Genomic DNA, 476 nt, shown 5'->3' on the forward strand with positions numbered 1-476 from the left:
TTATTATATTAATAATAAAGTATTTACGGTTGAATTTGTGTAGTATATATGTTCTTATTATATAATATTTGTATAACTCACGCTTGACTGTGGTGAGTATCCTATCGAGTTGTTGTTTGTTATCGAAGGAAATTTGTTTACTCACGAAGCCGCTGACGGCGCGAGAGAGAAAGCTGCCGCCCCCCATTGCAGAAGCTGCTACTTTTGAAGCCATTGCTTTTGTTGAGGTAAATGGAGCCAAGAGGATCAACCGGTTCACCTGAAAAAATATACATAAAAAAAAAAAAAAAAAATAAAAATAAAAATAAATAAAAATAAAAATATAAATAAATAAAAATAAAAATAAGAATAAAAAAATAGAGATACACATAGGGGCCGGAAACAAATAGAATAGGGAAAGAAGAAGAGAAATAGATTAGTTAATTTAAAACAGGATGGTAGAGAAACATACACAAAAAAAAAAAAAAAAAAAAAAA

The sequence above is a fragment of the Eimeria mitis genome, genomic scaffold, assembly GCF_000499745.2.
Source record: "Eimeria mitis Houghton genomic scaffold, Emh_scaff5944, whole genome shotgun sequence".
In the NCBI taxonomy this organism is placed as follows: domain Eukaryota; phylum Apicomplexa; class Conoidasida; order Eucoccidiorida; family Eimeriidae; genus Eimeria; species Eimeria mitis.